Genomic DNA, 27,846 nt, shown 5'->3' with positions numbered 1-27,846 from the left:
AGGAGACCATAAATTCAGATATCCAGTGGTGTCCAACTAGTGGAATTCATCATAATCTACATTGAAGTGAACATAGAATCATATTTTTTAATTTTTTCCTGATTCCCACCATCTCGGAGGAATATTTCTTCTGCCCCTGCCTCTACCCTATCCTCGAGTATTTGAAATCATCTCCGAAAAATAATTGAGTTAATACACAAAAAATATAAAATAGGAAACCATGAACAACACATTTCACTTTAAAGTCACTACAATCCAATCGCTAATAAAAAATAAGTCACTTATATGCTAGGGAGACATATGGACAAACTGAAACTTTGGATGGGAAATTGGAGTGAAAGAGGGAAATAGTTCAAACCCTAACAAACTTATAACATATAAGATTTTCTCGAAAAGCGGTATATTTTCATGTTGACAAAATCTTTTTATTCCTTTTATTTTTTAAAATAGCTAGTCAAATTTGCATCAGAGGGTTTTCTTTTTGCTCTCTTTTAAAAAATAACCATATACATATAAATTAGGGGTTTGTGGGAGATTGTCCCCTTTTATATTTCTTTTGTAAAACAATTTTGTGTTTAATAGGGTTTGATGATATAGACATGGTGAGAACTCAAATAAATCGAAGCTAGAATGAAGAAACAAAACAAAGCAATTCACATGTAGGGTTTGCATCTGCAACCATAATAACGTAATGCAACCTTCATACACAGTCTGCCAGCATGGAGCAGAGCTAGTCATAAAAATATAAATTTTTCGCTTCAGTGGGAAGAAATATAGGGCCATTAAATGAAACCATTCATACATTACAAAGAAAAAATTTTGTGAAACGTAGGGAATGGCATGCAATTATTTTCAAAATATAATGATTCCATGCCCCGTTTGAAAGAAAGGATGGGAAAATGAGAGTGGGAAACAAACGTTTTTAAGAAATTGGGTACGAGATAATAACAAGTTGCCTAGTAATGGTCATGCAATATTCCTTCTTTTTCAAACAAATTTTGGAATGAACCCAATAGCATGAGAGTTTTAATAAACCTTTGAGGAAATAAAGTATTTTTATAGTAGAAAGACTAAAAAAATATTTTTAAAGCTAGAATTGCATGAAAGGATTTAACCCTTTCATCATTTTTTAACTAAATATGGGAGAATTTCTAGAAAGAATAAGGGTTTTATGTAAAATTAAAGAGTAGGGGAAGGAGGCACCTTGTCTTGGGCCTTCAGAGAATTAATATGGCAAGGGAAACTTGAAATAACAATTGATAAGGTTACATGAGTACTAGAACGTATTAAAAAAAAAAAAAAAAAAACCTAATCAATGAACAAACATAGAGAATTGAATAATTAACCATAGGGTTTACCTGAATTATGTTTGAGAAATAACATTTAACAATTCTATAAAACCTTCAATCCATTTGAGTTGTAGATCAAAATTACACGAGACAATCACCATTGATAGCATTAGTAATGGGAATTAATTTCTCAAGAAAGGCTCCTAATTCTCAAGGCCATGTAATAAATTGCCAGGAATGCAAACCTATTCAAAATATAAACTCATAATTATATTACAAACAAGTAGCTTAGTTCAACCTTCGCAAACAATTACCCATACAAAACTTAATAACATACTAATGAAAAAAGGGTCAGGTAGGGTTACAACCATTATCAAACCAAAAAAGAGGTATGGCATAACCAACTCAGTCAAAGGTCCCACATTCATACTAGAATGTTTGTCAAAACATTATAACAAGACATTCACCCAAACCATGTAATATATGTGTGGGTCATCAATATAGTAGTGATATATATATGACGATATTCAATGAAGCCCACAATGCACATAATATATACACAATATATCATAGTTGAGGCGCATACGATCATAATGTTCCAACCACATATTGACCCAATTTTACCATATAATAATTATCGAACAACATCGACCATTTTTCCATGGCACCAAATCTCTTTGATTTTATATATCAATTGTATGTGAGAGTTTGCGAACATTGTGTTATAAAACCTTTTTTTTTTTTAGAATAATGCCATGATGTGTAAGAGAATTCCATTAATAAAACACTTGAAATCCATATGCCTTTTGAAGTAATTTGAACCAACCATATGTGTTGTAATTGCAAGTATAGTAATGTGACAATCAAATATCGTCATGTAATAAAGTTAACATTCTAGACATCAGGATATATGCAATTAAAGCATATGAATTTGTTTTTTATTTAAATGATAGATGCAATGTATATCTAAAAAAAACCTTAGTGGTCCTCCCCTTTCCGTCATGACAATAAAATAAGCTTGTAAGATAAGGTTACTGGTGGTCAATTGAGGTTTGTTCGGGCACGACAGAGGCAAGAAATTTTGTAGCATAATACAAAATTGAAAGTTCAAAAATAGGTATCAACTTTTGGTGACTCCATAGGGAAAAATTATATTAAACTCAATATCTTTGGTTTCGTAGAATAGAAAAGCGGGAAAGAGAACCCAATTCCCTCCCCCTCACAAAAGAGTTTATAAGAAAAACACTCTACTAATTTTTTTTATTCCCATTACATATTCTTTAGGGAAACCTTTTCCTAGAGCAAGGGGAGGTTCATATATATATATATATCTATATATATATATATATATATATATATATATATATATATATATATATATATATATATATATATATATATATGTATATATGTATATGTATATACACACACACACACACACACACACACATTTGTCTTGTTGGATCAAAAAAGTGAGTTACCATAAATGTACTCAAGCTTAAAGATCATACCATGTTAAACTCTTAGCAACAATTCACCTTTGAATAATTTGAAGCGAGAAAGAATTGTTGTTCCTGTATGGGGTTTCTAGAAAATGTACCTATCTGACTTTCTTTTATCTAACAATAAAGGACCGACACATAAAACGCAAAGAAAATGAAAGAAAACAACAATAAAATAAAGAAATATCAAAGAAAGAAAAATAAAAAAGCAAGAAAAATGACTAGAACCAAATTTATAACTAAACATATCCTTTAGCAGGACAATAAAATCTTCAATAAAATTCAAAAGAGACAAAACACTGTTAAAAAATATCATGAAAAAAGGGCTAAAGATTTTGTTTTTGAAGTTGGACAAAAGGTTCTTCTATGGGATTCAACTCGGGCTAAAAAAGGAAAACATTCAATTCCATAGACTCTAGATAAGCCTGTATGAAATATGTGTCAAGGTTGGTGTATACTCTTATTTGCTAAGGGACGACGATATCAAGCTATTATCGTATCCAAATAATGGTTCAATTTTACTCTTTTGGGCATAGGGATATCTGTAAGGCTTGATGTTTGGAGGAACACTTCCTGGAATCAAATGAATAGCATGATCATGATCATGAATATGTGGGAGGCCTTTGGGAGTGTCAAATACCTTGGAATGGTTGTCCAAGAATTTTTGGAGATCTAGAGAAATAGATGATTTCGATGTGGGAACCTCTAGTGAACATAATTGTGCAATTACGCCACGTTTTTATTTCTTTAGAAGATTTGTCATTGATTTGGATTTAAACAAGAACACAACAAATTATAGAGATAACCATAAACACAAAGATGCTGTGGAAATAATACTTCATTTCATTAATGTATAATACTGAAATATGCTTACAAACAGAAAAATGGAAATAAACTAGCTAGGGCGATGGTAGCTTATTTCTGAGAAGAGATGTGGCGGCTACATGCCTCTAAACTGTGTTACAATGAGGCTCGAAGGCCTATTTATTGTTGATAAACAATGGAAAACCCTAAACATCCAAAACCCTAACCCTAGAAGATATAACGGCAAACTGTGGGCCTCGTTTGGGTAAATTGGTACATCAACTTCCCAGGGTCGTAAATTTTGCATACTATCTCCATTTGACGTGCACAATATCTCGTTAAAAAGATCTATCCGAGAATTACAACTTTGGGAAGAGAAAAATTGGTCCATGGACTCATGTTGCTCCCAGTTTTCCCAAAATACCTCATTTAGGGCCGCAAAATGGCTCCGAAAGTTTAGGACCCGAAAAACAGCTAAAAATAGTAAACTGTGCTACAATTAAGGAAACTGAAAAGAAGAAAGAAACAATGGTGTGGGTCCAAGTGGACTTGGCGGGTGGCAAAAAATATCCACATGGATCATTTCTCCCCACTTAGGAAGCAACAATCCCCATTGCATTGAGCTCCTCCATGAGATGAGGAAACTTCTGCTAAACTTGGTCCCTGGCGAGCCACTTTCCCTGGTGAAGGAGTTGTCCTGCTTTCACAATTCAATACAGTTGGATATTCTGCTGGCCAATGTGCTTGATCTATGTGTCCATGATCCGATCAGTAGCAGCTTGTTCCATGCAATCTAGATTTAACTCTGTGGGTGTGAGTTGTTCTGCAATGTCGAATGTGTCTAGTAATGGTGGAAAGTATGGCTGAAGGCGATCCACATTGAACACTGGGTGTAGGCCAAGGAATGGGGGAATGCTGAGCTCAAATGCATTGTCTCCCACAACCTTGGTAATGGTGTAAGGACCATATCGGAGTGGTCTGAGTTTTCGATAGGCTCCGGTAAGGCGTTCCTTTTGCAAATGCAACCAGACTTTTTCGCCCACCTAAAACTTGTGTGGCACCTGATGTTGATCATGTCGCTGCTTGTAATTGGCATTTGATTTCTCCAGAATTTCATAGACCTGCTGGCGAATATGTTGGATGTGCTCAATGAAGATGTTTTCCTTATCTGTTTCGGACTGGACATGAGCTGAATCTACATGAGTAGCTGCAAATGGCATGGCCACATCAATGGGACATAGTGGTTGGAATCCAAAGTCCACCTGAAAAGGGCTATGGCCAGTCGAGCTGTGGAGAGCCTGGTTGTAGCTGTGCTGAACATAGGGGAGGCTCTCATCCCATGTGCGTGGATTCTTTTAGTTGTACATGCGCAGAATGTGTACGATCATCCTGTTGACAACCTCTATCTGGCCATCAGTTTGAGGATGGAAGGCTGTGGACTTAGTGAGTTTGGTGTCCAGCGTTGACCAAAGACTAGACCAAAATGTACTAAGGAACCTATTGTCCCGATCTGAGATGATAGACTGTGGGATCCCAAAGTGTACCCACACTCGTTCAAAGAATAGTTTAGCAGTGGCTTCTACTGTGATAATCTTCTTGCAGACCGCCATAATGGCCATCTTCGAGAACCTGTTGATGACCACAAAAACATAGTCATTTCCATTCTTAGTGGAAGGAAGGCCTGACATGTAATCCATGGAGATAAATTCCCAAGGTCGACTAGGGGTAGGCAGCGGAGTATAGAGGCCTTGCTTCTTGATGGTCGGTTTGGCAATGGCACAGGCAATGCATGATCTGATGTACTTCCCGACATCCTGTAGAAGATTCGGCCAATAGAGATACTTCTGCAGTACTGCCACCATTTTCTCGACCCCGAAATGCCCAGTAGCCCGACTGTAGTGTGCTTCCCAAATCATCTTGGCACACTCGCGTGAAGGAACATAAAGGTGATCCAGGTGGCATAACAGGGCATCCTGGAGGTGAAAATTTGGAACATGTTGACCCTCCAAGAGTGTCTAGTATGTGTGGCCGAATTATGGGTCATTTTTGTAGAGAAGTGGCCAATCAGAAGTCCCGTGCCCACAAGAGTTGAGCACGGTGGTTAGCACCATGATCGGTGGTCGACTGAGGCAATCTACAACATTATTGGTGCTGCTCTTCTTATACTTCATATTCAAATGGAACTTTTACAGGTATCTGGACCACTTTTGATGGCGATCATTCTACAATTTCCCTTGGGTCTCTATGAACTGCAAGGGTCGGTGGTCTGTGTGGATGACCGTTTCCTTCCCCAAAATGTAATGCTTCCATTGTCGGCAAGCCTGCACAATGGAATACATCTCTTTGCCATAAGTGGGATACTTCTGGACTGTGTCTGAAAGTGTCTTACTGTGATATGCCATTGGATGCCCGTGTTGAGTAAGGATTGCCCCAATAACATAGTCAGAAGCATCTGTCTCAACCTCAAATGGTTGTTGCAAGTTTGGTAATGCGAGCACTAGTGCCGAGCAGAGGTGATCTTTCAACTCTGTGAATGCCTTTTGTTGAGATTCAGACCAAAAGAATTTTTCTTTCGCTCCTCCCTTGGTGACTTGACACAAGGGCCAAGTGACATGAGAAAATCCCAACACGAACCTGCAGTAGAAGTTGGTAAGACCTAGAAAGCTGTGGAGCTCTGTCAGAGTGGTTGGAGATGGCCAATCCCAAAGGACTTGGATCTTGGTTGGATCCACATGCACCCCCTGTTCATCAATAATGTATCCTAGATACTGAACCTGGGTCATGCCAAAAGTGCATTTTTCCAAATTGGCACATAACTTGTGTTGTCGCAATGTTTGGAGAACCCGTTGGATGTGGTGGAGGTGCTCTTCCCAACTCTGGCTGAAGATCAGGATGTCATCCAAGTATACCACTACAAATGAGTTGGTGAATGGCCACAGGATGTCATCCATTAGCCTCATGAAGGTTGCAGGATCATTCGTCAATCTGAAAGGCATAACCAACCATTTGAAAAGGCCCTCCTTGGCTTTGAAGGCAGTCTTCCACACATCGGAGGGTTCGATTGGTACCTAGTGATATCCTGACTTCAAATCGATCTTGCTGAAATATTTTTCCCCCTTCAATTGGTCCAGGAGGTCATCAATCCATGGGATCAGGTACCTATTACAGACAGTGATCTTGTTCAGCACCCGATAGTCAATACATAGTCTCCAAGTCCCATCCTTCTTCTGTACCAACACGATCGGGCTCCCACAGGGTGATGAACTTGGACATATGTGACCTTCTGCATCAGCTCCTGAATTTGCCTCTTGATTTCATCGTTCTCCAAAATGGAACGTCGATAGATTGGTCCATTGGGCATCGGTGCACCTAGGGTCAGATCGATGGAGTGCTTGACCTGACAGTGCAGAGGAACCCCTGCGGGGGAGGTGAAGATGTCCTCATACTCCTCCACGACCTTGTCCATCTGTAGTTATCATGCGAAGGGGCCCTGTCTGGAGGTCGTGGCCACCGTCTTCTTCTTTCCTTGAGGGCATATCATCAGGAAAACAATTTCCAGGCTTTGGAAATGAGCTTACTACATTGTTTTGCAGTAACCAAAGAGATGGTGGTAGGCAGTGCGACCTCTGGTATCTTGTACAACTTATTTCCCAAAGTAACAATAACAGCATGGGGCCTTGATTCATACACAGCATGTCACTTCCACAAGTATGGTTGTCCTAATAATACATCACAAACTTCAAGGGGAGAAATGTCACACAATACCTCATCTATGAAGGGCTTGATGTTGTATGGAAGGTGACACTGCTGGCTCACGCGAAGATCCTGTCCTTGGTGAAGCCACTCGATGTGTATGGTTGTGGATGTGTTGTGTTCGGTAAGCCCAGCCGCTTCACGACCTCTGCTGAAATGAGGTTCTTTTGGCTCTCGCTGTCGATAATGAACTGTAGTGGGGAGTCCTTTACCCACATCTGGGAGTGGAAGAGACGCTCCTCCTCCTCTGGATATTCGGGTTCCTTCTTCTGGATCTTCGTGGTGGCAACAGTGGCATTGGGCTCCGCATCGATAATCTACTTCCCTTTGTCATTCCCCTTGTCAGGTTCTGACTCAGAGTCGGAACATGCATCTGATTCTGAAACCTTTAGCTCAGCCACCAGTGACTGCTTGGCCAGACACTCGCTTGTGTTGTGAGTGGAGCTCTTATGGACCTCACACCACTTTCCCGTGTCCTTTTTCAGCCTCGCGACGTTGTTCTTTGCTTACAGCTTTGGCAGGTTGTCTTGGGCCACCGTGCCTTGGCTTTGTCCTTTGTTTTGTGGTTTGGGGGCACCTTTCCCTTGCTTTGGAATCACATATCCAAAGTCTCACTTCTTCTATTTAAACCTTTGCTCGACCTTGACAGCATATTGGTATGCCATGCCGAGCAAGGGGATGTTCAGGAATTCTATTTCTTCCTGGATGTACTTGTGCAGGCAGCCGTAGTATTTGAGTACCAAATGCTGCTCTGAATCCTTGATACCTTGTGGCGACCATACTGGTGAACAAATGGTTTGTTTGTTAATGTCATTTGTTTTATAAGCTACAGACGGAGCCTGAAGATTAGCCAGGTAGCCTTCGAAACGCTTTTGCTTTGCATTAGCGCAAGTAGATAAACGCTACTTCAGTCAATCTCCGATCTAGCTTGTAATTATGACACTTGAAACACCCCAGTACATCTGCAAACTCTAAGCTCTTGGATGATAAGTTTAGGGTTTGATAGGCTGAAAAAGTTGTTTATGTTCCTTTGATTTCATGAAAATAACACGCTGGCTTCAAAGAGATATACCAGAGCTAATCCGGATCCTAATCCTCCTCCTGTTTACGAGAATCCCAATTTGATTCCAAGACTTCTACATCCAGAGAGCTCTGTGACTCCCGTGTTTAAATCCCATTCATGTCCTGCAATTTTTAAATATCTTGAAGAACTTGATTTTGACGAAAGGTTTGAATTGTCGCTGTTTAAAACCAAATCTGAAAGTGCACTTGATTCCCTAGTTCCAAATCCTGATTTTGCTGTGGCCCTTGAAGTTGAAAGAAACAATAAGTTGATTGAAAATTTTATCTTGCGGCGCCTTCAGAGAGACATTCAGTTTTCAAGCCTTGCTGATTTCCTAGAAGCTGCATCTGCAAACATTGGATCTTCTCTCACGGCTTCCACCTCAAAAGTTCCTACCGAATCCCCTTTCATTCCCACTATTCCCCAACAACCTATAATCACTTATCCAAAGTCTACAGCAAATTCTCCTTCTTCATCTCATGTGGCTTCTCCTCCGCATACACCTCCTCACACTCCTCATACTTCAGCTGCATCCACTCCTCCAACAACTCCCAGACCAAATCCTCCAAGAGCAATGGCTGCTCGGTTCGCACCTCTCGCTCTTCCTCAAGTTTTAAATGACATGCCTGCAGATTATCAAAGTAAAATTCCTTTGTTCGAAGGTACATCTCAGAATATCACAGCTCTGCCTTCACCATTCCGTGGGGAACCTTTAAGGTAGAATCCATAGATTGTTATGCTCTGCCTTTAAGTTTGTTTGATTTTCCATGTTTTCGTCTGTTTAAGGAGAATCCTTGAAAGTTTCTTGCTCTCCTTAGCTTCTCCCCAGTCAGATCTAGCCATTCATTATCTTTAAAGCATCAAGACAATCGCCTACCTCACCCCAAGTAGACCTCTGCAAAAACTGTGTCTCATCCCTGCACCCAAAATTTCCTTTTCCTTTGATTCAACAAAAACCTCAAAAATCAACCTCAAATTCCTTGTACTTCATACCTAGCCTAAGATCAATTTCCAATTTAGTCATCTCAAGCCTCATTGATCACCTTTTGCCGAGATTGACCCGGAGAGAGCCCTCTCCTGTCCTCGTAGGGCTAGCTATGAGGCTGAGTGTGGTTTGATGTGGACCTAGAACCTTGTCTTTTCAGCCTGAGACAAATCTAGGCTCTAACAGGAATCACAGATCCAAAGTCTCACTTCTTCTATTTAAACCTTTGCTCGACGTTGACGGCATATTGGTATGCCATGCCGAACAAGGGGATGTTTAGGAATTCTATTTCTTCCTGGATGTACTTGTGCAGGCAGCCGAAGTATTTGAGTACCAAATGCTGCTCTAAATCCTTAATACCCAACTTTGTGTGAAGGGTATGGAAAATATTGGTAAAATCTGGTACGCCTTGGTCCTTTCCCTGGCGTAGCGTGGTCCACTTTATGTATTGATCCGCATAGCTTCCTACAGGGTAGTACTGCTCCTTGATGGCATCCCGGAATGAATTCCAAGTGGGTGTGGCTGAAAATAGTGAGCCTTTACTTTCATCCTTCTGCTCGCAGTAGGTTTCCCACCAGTCCTTGACGTGGGGGGCTGCTTTAAGAAGAGAAAAAATAATCTTTTCCCTACTCGAAAAATCATGAACAGAAAAATAACCCTCTAGCAGATTTAACCATTTATCGATGGCATCTGAGTCTATCTAGCCCTTGAATATTAGGATTTCAAAATGAACTTGTACCTTAAATGGTGTGGCATTTCCATAGTAGCTATTGGAAGCTGATGTGTTGCCCCTGGGTAGCCGCTGAAGGATCCGGGAAAAGTTGTCCATCATCGCATTCCTTTGTCGCTCGAGGGATTCTTTGAGAAAGATTTTGATAGGATCTCCTACCCTCTCATCTTTCTTTTCATCCACCATGGGAGGCCGTCAGGATTTACGAGGCTGGTCTTGCAAAGGTTCGACCAGTTCAAGACCTAACTCCTTATATCCCGGCCTCATTGGGGACATGCAAAGAAAAACAAAGAAAAAAGCGGACCCCTCTGATACCATGATCCTTATTTAAATAGGAATGCAACAAATTACAGAGATAACCATAAACACAGAGATGCAGTGGAAATAATACTTCATTTCTTTAATGTATGATATTGAAATATGCTTACAAACAGAAAAATGGAAATAAAGTAGCTAGGGCGATGGTAGCTTATCTCTGAGAAGAGAAGTGGCGGCTACATGCGTCTGAACTGTGTTATAATGAGGCTCGAAGGCCTATTTATTGTTGATAAACAACGGAAATCCCTACGCATCCAAAAACCTAACCCTAGAAGATGAAATGGCAAACTGTGGGCCCCGTTTGGGTAAATTGGTACATCAACTTCCTGGGGTCGTAACTTTGGCATACGATATCCGTTTGACGTGCACAATATCTCGTTAGAAAGATCTATCCAAGAACTACAACTTTGGGAAGAGAAACATCAATCCATTGTCCCATGTTGCTCCCAGTTTTCCCAAAAATCCTCGTTTAGGGCCTCAAAACGGCTTCAAAAGTTCAGGACCCGAAAAACTGCTAAAAATAGTAAACTGTGGTATAATTAAGGAAACTGAAAAGCTGAAAGAAACAATGGTGTGGGTCCAAGTGGACTTGGCGGGTGGCCACCAATATCCACCTAGATCATTCATGCCATTAGAGTTTATTATATTTCCTAGTTTCCCTGTGATAGTCCTTAATTCAACTTCCATTCCTTCCGAAAAAAATTCAAGAAAAGTTCTTGGAAATTAAAAGCTATCTTACCCAAAGATTGCAGCCATTGGACTCCTAGTACAACATCAACACCAGCCATTGGAATGGAAAGCATTGGACTATTCAACACGTATTCTCCCATGGATAGCCTGATATTATGGAACTTTCCAAAGCAATTTATGGTTCTTCCATTTGCAACTATCACTTGACACTCTGGTGCTGGATATAGGAAGCAATTCAATTCCTTCACTATCTTACAATGAATAAAATTATGGGTACTTGCTTAATAAATCAACACTATTACCTTTTTCTTCTTGATATGTCCTTCTATCTTGATAGTTTGAGGAGTGGTTATTCTGGCCAATGCATTACAAGATATGGTCAGACTCATTTCTTATTTCTCTAGGCTTTGTTCCTGTTGTGTATCCTCCTCTTTTGATGTTTCTTGTTCCTTTTCTTCTTCCTCTTCACAATCTATGTAAAATAATTTATTCTCAACACACTTATGACCTTTAGTGTATTTGCTATCACAAGTGTAACAAACGCCTTTTGCTCTTTTTTCTTCCAATTGTTGTGGTGTCAACCTTGTAGGTTTTGGAAGGCTAGGAGAAACAACACTTCCATCTTTGTAGTTGTGATTAGTAGGCTTCCTTGTTGCCATAATTTTGCTTTCAATTTTTCTTGCCAACCTGAATGCCTTCTCCAATGAATTAGGTTCCCAAAGGCGAACCTCATGTTGGATGTTATCATTTAATGCCCCTATGAACCCTATGCTCCTCTGGAATATCTTTTACCCTTATATTCAATTTTTGGAAGTCCTCAATGTGCTCCACCATTGAACCTTTTTGTTTGAGATTTATCAATTGGCTAAAAAAGGTGTTGATTTTTGTATCCTCATAATGTGCTATCATTTCTTCCATAAAAATTGCCCAAGTGACAATTTGTTTATGAGAGAAAAGCCATCGATACCATACAAACTGATTGGGTTCCAAATATAAAGTCGCAATGCGTACCTTTTGTGTGTTTTTCACATTATGGAGATCGAAATATTGCTCCATCTGTAGTATCCATGTTACGAGATCCTTGCTATCAAAATTCCTCATATCGATATTTGGAACATGGTAGGTCTTAAATCCAACATTAGAGTCTATGAAATCATGACTAACATTTCTTTTGTTCTCATCATTAGTTTCCTCTACTACCTTTTCACCATTAGGAAGCATTTCTTGTAGCAAATTTGAAAAGCATCCTTTCAAACCTTCCATGTCTTTCTTCAAATATTCAATGTTTACTTCTAAACCATCCATCTTAGCTTCCACGCCATTCTTTAAACCATCCATCTTAGCTTCCACACCATTCTTTAAACCATCCATCTTAGCTTCGATGTCATTCTTTGAACCATCCATCTTAGCTTCCACGCGTTTCTTTAAACCATCCATCTTAGCTTCTGTTACTTTTTGTGAGAGTGAATTTTGTTGCACTTGGTCTCTTAATTTTGATATATCATGTTGCATTTCTTCCTCTAAACATTAAATTTTGATAAAGAAGGAATTTTACAACTGGTATGAGAATTCTTACTTCAATGTGCTTTCTAAGGATCAAATGTCTAAATTTATCAACAACCTTAATGAGAGAGTAAGCATGTTTCTCAATCAATGAGTATTTCATGCATCATAAGACAGACTTTGACTAGAAAACATTATGAGTTGTTCAAGTCCTTGATTGCTATTTTGCATTAGGATTGCATAAACTGCTTCCTCTATAGTGTTAGTATATATAATAAAATATTTAGAAAAATTACGAATGGCTAAAACAGGGGTAGTTGAAATAGCATATTTAATTTATTGAAAGCTTGTGGGGTAGAAGGATTCCAATTGAAAGATTGGTCATTTTTTATAAACTGTGAATTGGATTAAAATTTTTTGCAAAATTTGAAATGAAATGCCTTATAAAATATGTTTTCCCATGAATGATTGAATTTACTTTTTCATTGTAGGAGGAGAGAGATATTGAATGGAAGATACTCATTTACGATCAATATTAATCCTTGAATCAAATACAATATGTATCAGGAGGTTACCCAATTTGACGAGAAAATTTGACTTAACAAGGTTTAATGATATTTTGTATTTTCTGCAATGAATAAAAATCTTGCAAGATGATCAAAATGTTCTACCTGGTTCTTAGAATAAATTGTGAAATCAACCAAGTACACTTGGATAATTACTGTGATTAGGTCATCAAATGTAATGCTCATAGCTCTCTGAAATGTGGCTCTAGCATTTATTAGGCTGAAATGCATGCATTAAAGGAAAATGTTCCCGATTTGTGGTGAAAGTTGTTATATGCCTATCATTTCTCTCCATGTAGATTTGATTATAGCCAAAGAAGCCATCTAATAGTGACATTATAGTAGAACCAACAACTTGTTGTAAAATCAATTCCGTCTATGGGAGGGGAAATTATCTTTCACGTTAGCCTTATTTAAAGATTGAAAATTGACACATAAACGAATTTGGCCATTTTTCTTTAGAATTGTGCCCAAGTTGGCCACCCATTTAGAATATTTAATAGGGTAAATAATATGGTCATCCAACATTTTACCTAGTTTAGTTCTAAGTATTTCCTCTAAAGTTGGATTTATAGGTCTTTCCTTTTGTTTAATAGGTGGACAATTTATTTTAATCGGTGTAGCCTGGGACATAAGGGAAGGATCAAAACCCTTCAGGTCACTGTATGACCATGAAAATATATTAAAATATATATATATATATATATATATATATATATATATATATATATATATATATAATCAAAATAGGCGCATAAATTTATCAATTTCTTCTTGGGAGCATGATTCAGAAACATACAACATTTTGGGATCTTCATCAGTTGCAATGTTGACTTGCACAATTTTATCAATTGTTTTATAAAGTGACTTGTTTGACGAAGAAATTTTAACAACATCACGAGGTGAGAAAACATCTTCTAGAGGAACCAAGCCTTTAGGACATGTTTTGGTTGATGACTTGAGATGATTTTTTGGTATCGTTAGTGAGAAAATTCAAAAGATCCTAGTCATCATCAAAGACCTGCGAGGACTCTTCACTATTAGAAAGGTGAGGTTATTTCAATGTTACCATAATGCAGTTAGGCTTATTCGTTGAATCAAAATATTTAGGCCTTGTCGCACACATTTCCAGATGGCCAACAATAACATTCATGCTTCGGTTTACATGTGTGATGTTAAAAAAATTAAATTCTAAGATTACATCTGAAGTAAGGGTTGTGTAACGCCTCATTAACTTGTTTGAAGGGGTATAGATTCTTTTGACTAAATTGAAAACTAACTCTGAATCTCCAAAAATAGAAATATTTTGTATTCCAAGCAAAAAAATGTTATTTAACCCAAGTAGTAGAGCCTAAAATTTTGCTACATTGTTGGTACAAGAGAAATTCAAACGATGAGAATAAGAATATGATTTTCCAAAATAATTTTGCAGAAGAATACCAACACCATTCCCTTCTTGTGATGATGCCCCATTAAAAAACATATACCAAATCAAACCTGAGTCAGAGAGAACATTCACAGTAATTTGGTTGCTAGTCTCTTCTTCATTAAAGATTGAATAAATTCTAGGGTCCTCTTCAATGTATTTAACTGATGGTTAGGGAATATTTTCAATATAAGGCACTATTCTTTCTTCCCTACATATTATTATGTTTTTTTTGGACCTTTAGGAATGATGATATGAGAACCATTCTTGTAATAGTATCCACCTATTAGTGATTTCAAGTCTCTACCAATAATTATTGAATGATTACAACCAACATATCAATGACTTGAATATTATAAGTAGTGCAAATTTCAGGATCATAACATATTACTAAAGTGAGATCCTTAATTTCACCTGGTGGTTTTCTTTTGTTTGTTGAAGGATAATATATTTCTCGGAATTTCATTGGAGCAAGAAAGTCCGAGTCCTTCCATAATTGTCTTGGAAATAGCATTTGGTCCAGGACCCTAATCTATGAGGAAATAATGAGCTATCTTATAAAAAATATCCATTGAAACATAGAAGGGTGAGTTCTTAGGCTATTTAAATTTGTTACTACTTCAACTTCTAGATTTTGGAAAGGTTCATTCACATCTTCCAGCTAATTAATGGGTATATAAGGAATAGATGGTTTTTCTTGTTTTTGAAGATTTTTTTTTAGATTTGCAATATGCTCAAAAATTTGAGCTAAATCAAGAAGTGTAGCATAATCTTTAATTTTAGATAGATCTTCCGTGATATTGTATTTTCTGGCAGCGTTAGGAAAATAATTATGTCTGATTAAAAGGATTTTCATTTTTAATATTAGAAGTAGATTGATTTGGGGCATGATTACGATTGGAAGAATTATTTTGGAAAATTTTGTGTGATTTCGAGAACGAGTATTTACAATATTTTCATCATCATCAATCCAATATATTTATAGTAGGGTTTGAAGGTGGTGGAGAGGACATTTTCCTAGAAAAAATATCTACTTTCCTTCATAACTTCATAGGTCTTCTCGTCGTGATATTCCTCACAAATGTTACACCGAGGATTATTCAAAAGGAGAGTTCTTGGAGTAGAAGAGATAGGAGTACTATGATATATAGATGGAAGAGTAGACTGAGAGGGTATAGGTACAAATTTTCATTTGAAAGAGATCATGTAATTGTCCATGTCTTGCATTAATTGTAGGATTGCATTCATTTCAAGACTCTTATTAGATTCATTCAAGAGAATATCAGTTCTCAAATTCTGAGCTTTATATTCAAGGAAATTATCTAAGGTTATGGCCAGATCATTAACAAAATTCTCTTCAAATTGGTTTCTATAGAGAGGAGGAATAATATTGTATTAATGAATCATGGTTTCCTAGCTATGAGGCCTTATATATCTGGATTCTTATTATAAAGATTTGTAAACCTTAGGTTAAAAGTTTGAATAGTTTCTCCAGGTTTAAAGACCATGTTTTTATATTCCCTAATCCAATCTATAGGACTTTGCTGCTATGTAAAAAGTGGATTTGAACCAACAAAATAATTCATCCCAAGTTGAAAAAGTTCTAGGAGGCAGATCATAAAAGTCAAAAGAAACTTCTCCTTCTAGGGTATTGAAAAAAATACTCATGCAAACATCTTGAGCATTAGCCCCTATATTGTTGGAAGAATTTGAAAAAGTGCTTAAATGTTATTCAACAATGCGAGTTCCATCCCCAGAGATTTTAGGTAAATAATCTTTAAACTTAGGCAGACGAGTAGTTGCAAGAGGTAAATTCAGTGGTGATGGCACATGCCAAGGGGCTGCATTTAAATGTTCCTCGAATTCAAAAATACTGTATCTTTTAATAGTCTTGTTAGGATCATTAGGATGTGGAGTAGGTTGATATCTACTGAAAACACTACCTAGATGAAGTGGGGCCATTTTAATAGGAGGAATAAATATTTGAATTTGGTCTAGGAAAGCGGTGTTAGATTTAGACAAGGATCTATTAAGAGAATTCTTAATATTTTCTAAATTCTTTCTCTTGCATCTAACAACTAATAAAGAATAAAATTCATGAGATCTTCCTCTCAACCTACGTGATTGATAAGGGGTTTCATTTGATCACAGATATCAATGAACTGTCTATAATCCTAGAATGGCATAGTGCCTCTCTGTGCTAGGGTCTTGATTTGGAACTACAACCACATTCCTTAAGTTATAGTGCATAGGACTTAGCTGGCATCGATTGCTTCCAAAGAGAGACTGGCCATGGATGCCAATTGATTCTCTCTTTCTTGCAGTCATCCTTTCAACCATGCATTTTCTGCCTCTAATTGATTTTTCATGATGGCCTCTCTGTCTCTTAAGATACTTGGTTCTCTGCCCATCTCTTTGAGCTTCTCCTCCATGTGACCAATGTCCTCCACTCCCTTGGACTTGGAAATCTGCATCCATCTATGAGTTCTGGCTCTCTCTTTCTCAAGCTCAAAGAATAATGGAATGGAAATTTTCTGTGGAATGACCCTGCCCCCCTCGATAAATCTATAGTAGGATTCAAGGCTAGGATGAGGACTGGGTTCCTTTAGCTCTAGATCCTCTCTCTTTGTTTCCGGCTGCTTACTTATTTCCTCATCCATTTTTTGTGTTTCATGTAGGTTTAGCAGAGTTTCATGTAGGACTGCCTCTGCTTCCTGTAGGTCCTGTTGTGTATCCTATAGGATGCCTTTTCCTTTGGATGAGGTAGACCTGGTTACAAGACTTCTCACATAGGTGATAGGAGACTTAAGGGAGGTTTGTGATGAGGATCCTTCTTCTTGAGTTTTTATAGAAGGAGCCATCTTCTCCTGTTGTCCCCCTCCCATGGTTGTTTCTAAAGTATAGAGTTGGGTGGAATAAACTTCATCTTCCTCCTCCTCTTCCAGCCAAAAAGGTAAGTCATGTTCTAGAGATACCTGAGCAGGAGGACTAACTGCTTGGACATATGCCCATTATTGATGGTCATATTTCCAGCTTTGCAGCTAATGTAAGCATCGATAGTGACTAACCAGGGCCTCACAAGGATATGAGGGTAACTAGTAAGCTTAGCCTTAGGCTGGAGAATTAGGAAATCTGCAAGATATTCCCAAGAATCAATGGAGACCATCACATCCTCCACAATCCCCTCAAGGATCACTGTGGAGCGATCTGCAAGTTGCAAAACTGTTGTGGTCTTCCTTAATGAACCTTGGAGGTTGAGCTTGAGCATGGTGTCCTTGGTCATGACATTAATGGCATCCCCAAGATCGATCAAAGTGTGTGGGACAATGGTGCCATTGATGTGGACATCTACTACAAGGCTTCCAGGGTCCAAATACTTTGGACAGATTACCTGCCCCAACATTAAGTTAGACGGTTGTCCAATGACATTAATGGTAGGGGCATCTCTTCTTCGCCTCCCTGTATGCTTGAATAACTTCTCCTTAATCAAATTTATGTAAATAGGTACATCCTTAATAACTTGGAGAAGTGGAATTTTGACACATAGGTTTTTCAATTCTCCCAGAAGTTCAGTCTCTTCTACGGTAGGCTGGAGTGGTTGGGTTAATCTCTCAAGAAAGGGTGGTGGATTTACTTTAAGCATTCTTTCCTCTCTCTTTCTTCCTCAACCTCCCTAGGTGGAGGTAGAGGTGAGCTTTCCGGGAGTACTCTCCCAGATCTAAGGTTGATTTCCTGAATCTCCACAGTATAAGCTGGATATGATGTCCCTCCATTGTATACTTGTTGTGCCTATCTATTTTTCGGGTTTGGATTTGGCTGGGCAGACATCTAGGTTTGTTTAGGTGGAACAAAGTGTAAAAGTTGTGGTTGGGTAGGTGGTGAAGGCAATAAAGCTGGAACATTGTTGTATTAGGGCCTCCACCCCTAGGGTGGTGCATTCCACTGAGGTTGTGGCAGAGCATATGGTTGAAATGACTAGTTGGCTGGCTAGGAATGATACCGAGGTGCAAAGGACCAAGGAAGAGGCGTAGACTAGGAAGGATGAGCAGGGGGGCCCAAGAAGGTTGCATGTCCCCACATAGACGTCACGTTTGATTTTATACAACTAATTAACTCATGGTGAATTGATTAATTATTTTACAATTAGTTGCTAAGATCAAATTCAAATTTTTACTTCTCTATTTTAGTTCAGGGACTAACTAAAATAGGAAGGTATCCCGAAATGATATTTATAGCAGTACTAAATTTAGCACTTCTATATTTAGCATTTCTTGTTGCTATTTTCAACAATACTTGTTGTGCCTGTCTGTTGTTCAGGTTTGGATTTGACTGGGCAAGCATATGGGGTTGTTTAGGTGGAGCAAAGTGTAACATCTGTGGTTGGGCAGTTGGCAAAGGCAATAAAGCAGGAACATTGTTTTACTGGGGCCTCCACCCCTGGGGCAGTGCATTCCATTGAGGTTGTGGTGGAGCATATGGTTGAAATGACTGGCTCGCTGGCTGGGAATGATACTGAGATGCAAAGGACCAAGGAGGAGGTGTAGACTAGGAAGGATGAGCAGGGAGTCCCCAAGAAGGTATGGATGTGGTCTGGTTGGGGTTGTAATATGCATGGGATGACCCTTGCATGCCTTGCCAGTATGGCCTAGGCCCATGAGGTCTCCTTTGGTTTATGTAGAAGAGTTGCTCAATGAACCCTTCAGCTCCTTGATATACAACTTTGAGTCCAGGTAAAGAGGGGAACTTGTCTGTGGAGTGGTTGTTGGAATTATGTTTTCTGGTATGGCTATATGTTACAAATGTTGTACTTGATGGCAACTCCCATGGCAAGGCTCTCATTTTATTGAAAAATTAAGAAGGACGCAGGCAATCAGTTCAGAAGGTGCGTACCCGCAGGTACATCTTGCAGGGACCGCGTCTAGCGACGCAGGCCAGCCGTTCAGGAGGTGCGTCCACCCAGTGCACACTTTTCAAGGCAGAGAAAAGCTCACGTGGGGGTTTCTTGTGTTTTACTCTTGGTATCTAGCCGACGGTATTGTGTTATTATGGTGTCGGCTCGTGGTATTGTTCCATGATTTGAGGAGGAGCTTGCCTATATAAAGCAAAGAAGATCATTTGGTTGAAGTATGTCTTTGGTTGAATATCTTATGAGGCTAGATCTGGTCTAGATCTAAAAAGGCGAATCTTCTGAAAGACTGAGATCTCTTTGGCGCATGATCAGATCTGTAGATCTGACTGTTTGGGTTACTCTTAAAGTCTTGAAATCATTCATACCCGAAGGTACGCAGGTTCAGTGAAAGGCAAGTGCGCCGAGACGCAGTGCAGTAAGAAGAGACCTGCGTGGGGACACAGGGCAGAGTAAGATTCAGGTGCGTCCGGGACGCAGTACAGTAACAGGCGCACTGCATGGGGACGCGGAGCATAATAAGGATCAGGTGCGTCTCTGAGCAAAAAGACGCGGCGCGATATTATTTCTGGGTGCGTCCCTGCAGCAACAGGACGCAGTGCAGTTGAAGGAACAGTGCGTGGGCACGCAGCGCAGCAGAAGGATCTCTGCGTGTGGACGCAGGAGAGCAGAAGGTTAACTGCGTCTGGTCACAGGCCACAGAAGGGAAAACTGCGTCTCTGTCTTAAGATGTTCTGTTGATTGAATTTCTCTGTTGATAAGGTGTTCTGGGTTAGTTCTGTTATTACTGATCTGATAACTGTAGTGGACTGTAACTGTTATGTACTTGATGATCATTTGATGCTTTATGAAAAGAAGTAGGGGGTTGTAGCTCCCTTCCAGGAGAAGACTGGAAAACGAGAGAGAGTTGTAGCTCTCTACAGGTTGCAGCCTGCGTACTGGTAAAGGACTGCACCAGTACAAAATCATTGTAAAAGGAGTTTCTAATTTGAAAGAAGATAGAGACATATTGCAGCAGGTGGTTTTCACCCACATTGGGTTTCCACCTTACATCTTGTGTTCTTTGGTGTGACTATCTGTTGTCTTTGTTCATGCTCATTATTTTATGGTACTGACATGCAAAAATAATTCAAAGATCAAATAAGGAATATTTATTAAATTGCTAGATAATACTGATTCACCCCCCCTCTCAGTATTATTTCCAACAATTGGTATCAGAGCAGGTCCTTCAGAGAAGCTTGATCGCTTGAAGGTAGATCGTTCATCATGAGCAACTACGAGAGAGAAGCATCAATCAGGCCACCGGTCTTTGATGGGACAAACTTCAATTATTGGAAGGTAAGAGTTACTGCATATCTTCAATCTCTTGGTACAGAAGTTTGGGACATTGTAGAAACAGGCTACGCTTTTCCTTCAGCTACTCCTACAGATCCAGCTGAGAAAAAGAAGTATGAAACAAATGCAAAAGCAGTCAGTACTCTGTTAGGATGTATATCCCAAACGGAATTCATGAAGGTAATGCACTACAAATCCGCAAAAGAGATATGGGACAAAATTATCACAAGCTATGAAGGAGATGAACAGGTAAAGCATGCTAAACTTCAAACTCTCAGGATTCAGTATGAGACTCTCAAGATGTATAATGATGAAAGTGTGGCTAACTATTTTCTTCGGGTAGATGAGATTGTTAATTGTATGAAAAATTTGGGTGAAGAAATAAGAGAGGCTATAGTGGTTGAAAAGGTTCTAAGATCATTGTCCCCCAAGTTTGAATCTAAAGTATCTGCTATAGAAGAAAAGGAAAATCTACGAATTCTCACTATGTCTCAGCTACATGGAATTCTAACTGCTTATGAAATGAGAAAGGGAGGTCCATCAGACAGAAGAGAAGCTGCTTTCAAGGCATCAGGTAAAGAAGATTATTATGGAGCAAGCCACGTCCCAGAAGAAGAGGAAGAAGAATCAAATTTTGTCAGAAATCTTCAAAGAGGTTCTGGAAGGTTCAAGGGTAAGTTACCTTCTAAATGCTTTGCTTGTGGAAGAGTAGGTCATTATGCTGCAAAATGTCCTTATAAGGATAAAGGAAAGGAACCTGCTAGATGGAACAAGAAACAAAGTGCAAATAAGAAAAGCTACTACACCCATGAAGATAGTGATGGTCTATCGAACAGTGATGAAGATGAACGAGGTAATGAATATAAGTTGTTAATGGCATTTGAAGATGATGATTATATGGATGCTATAGATGTGGATAACCTTTATGATGAAATTACTAGACTCAAGAGATGTATAGAAGAAAAGAATGTGATCATTGATACTCTACAATTTCAAATTGATGAAAAGGAAAAACATCTTGAAAAACTAGAAGGAGAAATTGTTGGTCTTAGAAAAGAGATTGAGAAAACAAAAGCTATTAATCTTAAGTTTGTCAAAGGATCTGAAACTTTGGATAAGATTATCAATGTGCAGCGGTCTCCTCTAAACAAGACAGGTCTGGGCTACAATGGAGAAACCTCTCAAGCATCCACCTCAAAGAGTTATCTTGATGCAGCAAGAAGAAATGAGCAAAAGAACAATGAAGATCATGAGGTAAAGCAGGGACAAATTAAAAACAGAAACTACCAGGGGCAATCCATCTTAAGGGTGAACCAGCCACAGGTAAAATCTTCTCAATTTGGTTCAAGAATAGATGAAAATAGAAATTACAATCAGTTGGTTGGTAGATTCGATAACCGCAGAAGTTTCTTCAATGGACAATGCTTTTCTTGTCATAACTTTGGTCACAAAGCAGCTCAATGTGTTGCATATAAAACAATCATGACTAGGGAAGCTCAAAAGCAAAGAAGTATGACAGGGATTACAAAAAGAACCTATAACAACTTTTTGGTTCTTGAAAATGAAGTCGAATGTTCTATTTCCAATAACTTTGGTCATGAAGAATCTGAATGCAGGAGCAGGTTTCAGCAGAAAAAGGAACAAGCCTCAAGCACCAAAACATGGAGAATAAAGGAACCTCAAACAGAAAGATGTGGGATAGCATTTTATGCAGAGGGAAAAGAAAATCTATGGTACATTGACAGTGGATGTTCGAAGCATATGACAGGTGATAAAGAAAAACTTGAATCTTATTCTGCTCTAGAAAAGGGAAAGAAAGTCTCTTTTGGAAATGATACTCCTGCAACTATAAAAGGAAAGGGCATTGCTCAGTTAAAAGAAAAGGTCAAGGCTGGAAATCTTTTGTATGTTGATGGATTGAAGCATAATCTTCTAAGTGTCAGCCAGATGTGTGATCAAAGAACCGAGGTTATATTCAGATCAAATGGATGTCTTGTTCGTGATCTTGATACAGGTAAAACAGTGATCAAAGGCAAAAGAACTCCAAATAATCTGTACATATTTGAAGAAGGACAACAACAATGCTATCTGAGCAAGGATGATGAGCACTGGTTATGGCATCGGAGGTTGGGGCATCTAAGCTTTTCACAAATAAGGAAAGCATGCAAATATCAGGCAGTTCGCGATCTTCCAGATATCAAAATTCCTGACAACACCATATGCAAATCATGTCAGTTTGGAAAACAAACCAGAACTAACTTTCCAGAGAAGGAAGGATCAGCTAGCATGCCTCTCGAGCTAGTACATACAGATACATGCGGTCCATTCAGGAAAAGAACACCTAGAGGAGAAGAATACTTGATATTATTTATTGACGATTTCTCCAGGTTTGTCTGGCTAGGACTTATGAAGCACAAAGATGAAGCATTCGAAAAATTCAAATCCTTCAAAGCCTTGGTTGAAAATGAATCAGGTCACAAAAGTAAGTGCCTCAGATCCGACAGAGGTGGGGAATTTACTTCAAATGAATTTTTCGATTTCTGTGATGAACATGGGATAAGGAGAGAATTCTCTACAGCTAGAACTCCTCAGCAAAATGGAGTTGTGGAAAGAATGAACAGAACAATCCAACAAATGGCTCGTGCTATGCTTGATGAATCAGGAACTCCCGCAACTTTCTGGGGTGAAGCTGCACATGCTGCGGTTGTTATTCTCAACAAAACAAATGTCCGGGTGAACAGCACTCAAACTCCTCATGAGCTTTGGAGTGGTAGGACTCCTTCGGTAAAGCACTTCAAAATCTTTGGGAGAAAATGCTATATCAAGAATACTGATGAGCAGCTTGGCAAACTTGAACCTAGGGCAGATGAAGGCATTCTTCTTGGTTACTCTCCATATAGCAAAGCATACAAGTGCTACAATAAAAGACTTGGCAGAATTGTTGACAGCATTGATGTAGTGGTTGATGAAAAGGGATACATTCCTAGGCAAGTACATCATGAAGACATAGAAGAAGATGAAGGCTACCCTCAAAGACAGAATGATGAAGAAGAAGAATCTCAAGAAGAACCTCAAGAAGAACCAGAGGAGCAGACAAGAATAGAAGAGAAAACCCCATCCAGATATGTTCAGAAGAATCATCCAGAATCTCAGATTGTAGGGCAGAAAGAAGCAGGTGTACAAACAAGAAGAACAGTTGCAGAAGCCTCAAGCTATTTGGCATTACTCTCCTCTACTGAACCACAAAATGTGAAAGAAGCATGCAAAGATGAATGTTGGGTGAAAGCAATGGATGAAGAACTTGAGCAAATCGAAAAGAACAACACTTGGGAGCTGGTTCCTAGACCAAAGGATAAAAATGTTATCGGAACAAAATGGGTCTTCAAAAATAAATTAAATGAAAATGGAGAAGTAATTAGAAACAAAGCCAGACTTGTTTGTAAAGGGTATGCGCAGCAAGAAGGAATAGACTTTGAAGAACCTTTGCTCCGGTTGCAAGACTTGAGGCCATCTGAATGTTCCTTGCTCTGTCAAGTTTTCAAAACTTCAAAGTATTTCAAATGGACGTGAAATCAGCCTTTCTGAATGGAGACTTGGAAGAAGAAGTATACATTGAACAGCCAGATGGGTTCATTCTTGGAAATGATCCAAACCTTGTATGCAGATTGAAAAAGGCCCTCTATGGTCTCAAACAAGCTCCAAGGGCTTGGTACTACCGCTTGGACAAATATCTTCATCAACAAGGTTTTTCAAAAGGTTCAGCATATAGCAATCTTTATATAAAAGTTGAAAATGACAAATTGCTAATACTTGTTGTGTATGTAGATGACATTATTTTTGGCAGCAATGAAGAAGCTATGAGTCTGGTCGCAGGCCACAGAAAGGAAAACTGCGTCTCTGTCTTAAGATGTTCTGTTGATTGAATTTCTCTGTTGATAAGGTGTTCTGGGTTAGTTCTGTTATTACTGATCTGATAACTGTAGTGGACTGTAACTGTTATGTACTTGATGATCATTTGATGCTTTATGAAAAGAAGTAGGGGGTTGTAGCTCCCTTCCAGGAGAAGACTGGAAAACGAGAGAGAGTTGTAGCTCTCTGCAGGTTGCAGCCTGCGTACTGGTAAAGGACTGCACCAGTACAAAATCATTGTAAAAGGAGTTTCTAATTTGAAAGAAGATAGAGACATATTGCAGCAGGTGGTTTTCACCCACATTGGGTTTCCACCTTACATCTTGTGTTCTTTGGTGCGACTATCTGTTGTCTTTGTTCATGCTCATTATTTTATGGTACTGACATGCAAAAATAATTCAAAGATCAAATAAGGAAGATTTATTAAATTTCTAGATAATACTGATTCACCCCCCCTCTCAGTATTATTTCCAACAGTGGTTTTCTTCCCAGACTGAGAAAATTTCAATAGAATTCAATGGACATTCGTTCCTAGGGTGCTTCCTGGTGCATCTAGGACAAAAAACGGCTAAGACCCTCTCTACTTCCTCCTTCTTTCTCTTAATGTGCATACTGTCCATCTATAGAGCAAGGGTTTGCAACATCTCACTTTTGAAATCCTCCAACATATTTCCAATTTCACCCTTGATGGATGAATTGGAAGAGGATGGACTGACCATAGGTTGACTACCCCTACCCTTTTTCCTAGCTGCCCTAGAATGGCTTCTAAATACAGTCTTGATATCCTCATAGGGTAACTGGTAGATACCCTCTCCTGCTAACAAGCGTAGGGTATTCAGAAGGTCTTCCCTTGCTCCTCTAAGCAGGACCAACTTCAATGACTCAGGGTCAACTGTGCACCTGGCCCTTTTGTAGCTAAGCTTGAATCTTTCTTCATAATCCTCTAGGGATTCATCATTTCCTAAGGTCATCCTAAAAATTTCCTCTTTAGTGTCTTTAGACCTACATTAGTCATGATATTTGTTGTTGAAGGCTTGCTATACTTGAGCCCAAGTTGTGATGCTATCTCCAGGTAAACCCATGAACCAGCGGAAAGCTACATCCTTGAGAGTGAATGGAAATAGTTTCAACTTCTGCTCATCATTTGTATAGTCATAATTTCAGCATATGACAACAAACTCAAATAAGAAAGTGTTTGGGCCTTCTGTGTTCAGGCCATGGAAATGAGAAAGGGCTGAAGGGCTTATATTTTTTATCTTAGTATCCCCATTGGTTTCCCTAATGAGGAAGGCACCCTCAACTCTTTCTCTATTTCCTCTGTCATTTCTGTTTTCAGCCATAGGTTCAGTAGGAATGGGTTCTCCTTCTTCTTCTTCCCCTGTAGGTTCTTCAAATATGTTTGGTTGCTCACCTAAGGGTTCCTCCAGTTCACAGCCACCGAAGAAGAGGGAAGGTTGGCTGTTTGAAGCAATGGGGGTATTTGGTAAAAATATCCCTAAGTTATCCCTATTCCTACGAGGCATGAAAATAAATGTTTTTGCTTAGTTTTTTGTTTTATTCAAACTTGGAAAGTACTTTGCATAATTGAAATTGTAGATTGAATGAAAACTACTGACTGAATGAAAAATTAACTACTTGATTGAAATATTACTTGCAAAATGGAAACGAAAGCAAAGAATGTAGAATGAAAAAGGAAGCAAACTAAAGTACTTTTGCATAAATGAAACTAAGAGCATAATATTAGAAACAATAAATAGAAGAAAGAAAGCGGTAATCACATATTACTCAGAAAATTCCCCGACAACAGCACCAAAAAGTGATGAGCACCAGTATTGCAGCAAGAATGCTGCAACTCCTAGAGCTACCAGCTTTACTTTATCAACCCGGGGTTCGTACAAACTTGGAGGTGACAGTGTTGTATACACAAGTAAAAGTGATGGTTCTGCCTTTTGTCACTGTTTAGTTGGCGAGAGACCACTAGGGTTTTCAAGCCAGACTTCTATGGATTTAGAAGAAGCTTGATTGTTGATGAAAGAAAGAGAAATCTACTCTAGGAGAAAGCTTGTCTACTGCAAATAAGGAAAATGACTGAAATCCTATGCTAAAAACACACCATTCTCTAACTAACTGCTGAGAAACTATGCTTTACAAGAATGCCAAGCCAACATGTATGAAATGCTACTATCTAAAGCATGGAAATTCAAGACATGAAACATCACTAATGTGCATGTAAAGGACTAAAATAAATATGTTTTTTTTCTTTTTATTCCTTTTTTAGAAAATCAAGTGTAAACCCTAATCTCTTTTGGCGATGTGGCGGGTGGTTTAGTGATGCTGGTGGATGGTTGGGAGGTTTAGGATGGTTGGAAGGTTTGGGAGACCCTTGGGTGACCTGGTGTGGCTTCCTAGAGGTTTTCCCTCAATTCAGCCTTAAAACATGCCACTACAGGAAAACCTGCAGGATGTACTAGAAACCTACAGGATTCCCTGTATTTCTACAGGATACAGCCAAGAGCAAAACAATGGTTGATGGAGGTGATGGAAGGATTAGGGAAGGTGTGGATGGGTGGAATGGAGTGAGAAAATGCCTAGGATCACTCAGAACTCAAAACCAAGGTTAGGATATGGTTGGATTCACTCAACATGCTTGGAGGAATTTCTATGTAAAATGATGAGATTGGTGAAGATCTTGGTGAAAGCAAGGAATGATTATAGGTGGATGAAGTTGGAAGGTGGTTGCCTGCTATGAGATCCCTTTAGATTTCTGAAGCACCTTCTCTGCATCAAACATTTATAATTTCCAAAAAGTCGTGTAAACAAGAAGAATTCTAACAAGCTAGAAAAGCATAATTTAATGAACTAGCCATCTACTTCCTGCATGAGGAAAATTGCTGAAAAAAATGGAATTATGGATGAGATTTACTGAAAGACTGAAGATGGAAGAGATGGAAATTAAATCCTACACTTGCAAAAATGATCAAATGCTGGTTCAAGTACAGTAAACTCTAAATCTTATGAGGAAATGGAAATCTGTCTTTTTGGGGTTGCATAAGGGTCTTTTCCTCAA

The sequence above is a fragment of the Pinus tabuliformis genome, chromosome 1_2 (assembly GCF_031772625.1).
Source record: "Pinus tabuliformis cultivar Carrire ecotype Pingquan chromosome 1_2, CPIR1, whole genome shotgun sequence".
In the NCBI taxonomy this organism is placed as follows: domain Eukaryota; kingdom Viridiplantae; phylum Streptophyta; class Pinopsida; order Pinales; family Pinaceae; genus Pinus; species Pinus tabuliformis.
Note: the sequence above shows the minus strand (reverse complement) of the source record.